Here is a 1518-nt window from a genome sequence, read left to right as displayed (position 1 = left end):
AGAACATTCCTGAACTGTATGCTTAAACATGGTTAAGGAGGTAAATCTTGTGTTGTGTGCTTCTACCACGATAAAAAGAAAAGCATACGTATCTTCTAGCACACACTGTGTTCAGTGTGGAGTTCATCTGGACAACTCGCAGTTACACAGTCAGACCCCGGCACCCGGGTCACAGCCATGCTCATTTCTTTCCAGAGTAAGTCCCCACGGGTTCAGCACTGTTCACACCCCGTTAGGGCTCAGCGCATGCATCCAGGTCTTGTGCTAGGATAGGTTTCTGCGTTTAAAGAGAGAGCAGAAAGAAACAGTTGGGGCACAACTGGAAGAAACAGAATTTAGTTATTTAATTACATCCTTGGACGTGACCACTAGGAATTTTTATTTGTGCTTCAATATAAAAGGGTGAAAGAGTGCAAATTGTGACGTGCAGTCGCTCGTTTGGTAAATGGAAATTTTAGGTCATAAACACAATAATTTCATTTCATGACTATCGCTGAAAATAGTTGTCACATAAGGGAGGAGGAGGAGGAGTCAACAAAATGAAAGTCTCTGTCGAATGTGCTCAGAACAGGGCAGCAGGATCAGACCCTATTTTTTTAAACAGATAATTTGTTTTAGAGATTTTATTTTATTTATTTTTAGAGAGAGGAGAAGGGAAGGAGAGAGGGAGAGAAACATTAGTGTGTGATTGCCTCTCATGCGCCTCCTACTGGGGACCTGGCCCACAACCCAGGCATATGCCCTGGCTGGGGATCGAACCGGCAACCCTTTGGTTCACAGGCTGGTGCTCAATCCACTGAGCTACACCAGCCAAGACAGACCCTATTCTTTTTTTTTGTTTTGTTTTGTTTACAGAATATTTATTAAGGTTGTTTAGTGTACAATTTCTCATTTGTCATGTTGGAAGTCCTTTCTTGTAAAGACTATTATTTTGTCTGATGACAAACAGCAGCCAGGGTCAGTGATTATTCTGGAGCTCCATGCTGGATAAATTCGATTTCTTCTTGAGACATAGGTTTCCTTCTATATTTCTGAGGTCATGTTTTTATTATTTCTGCAGTGTCTGGTGGACCCTGATGCGTCAGCCAAACTGGTGATTTACTTCCCTTAAAATGCTGTGAAATTGAAGAAGAGTGAGATGGTAGTCCTGCTGATCTCAGAACTTCTGATACATTGGGTTTAGGATGGTCTCTTCTGTTAGGGAACCTTATTAATGGAGTACGTGGCTTGACTACCTGAATGACCCTGCTAGCAGACGCCATCTTACTGCTCATCATGACCCCCAGACCCTATTCTTTAATGACTTGAAAACACTTCATTAAATGCAGAAGTAGGGGCTTGGTGGAAAGAGCATGGGCTTCAGAGTTGGATAGATCTGAATTTGAATATAGGCTTCACCTTTCCTTGGCAGACTTTGAGCAAGGCGTTTAAACCCTTTGTCTCATTGAGGGGGATTGCAAGGATGTTTTCCCAAGAATACAGGAGAAAATGAATGCGAAGCGCCTAGCACAGGCATTG

The 1518-nt window shown here is 42.7% G+C and overlaps 1 pseudogene; it reads right to left on the bottom strand.

Moving 5' to 3' along the window:
- Nucleotides 1-965: 965 nt before the first annotated feature.
- LOC112310959 (alpha-ketoglutarate dehydrogenase component 4 pseudogene) lies at nt 966-1277 on the bottom strand (annotated as a pseudogene).
- Nucleotides 1278-1518: the final 241 nt, after the last annotated feature.

This window comes from Desmodus rotundus, chromosome 7 (assembly GCF_022682495.2).
Source record: "Desmodus rotundus isolate HL8 chromosome 7, HLdesRot8A.1, whole genome shotgun sequence".
Lineage (NCBI taxonomy): Eukaryota > Metazoa > Chordata > Mammalia > Chiroptera > Phyllostomidae > Desmodus > Desmodus rotundus.
Note: the sequence above shows the minus strand (reverse complement) of the source record. Positions and strands in the feature narration are given on the sequence as shown.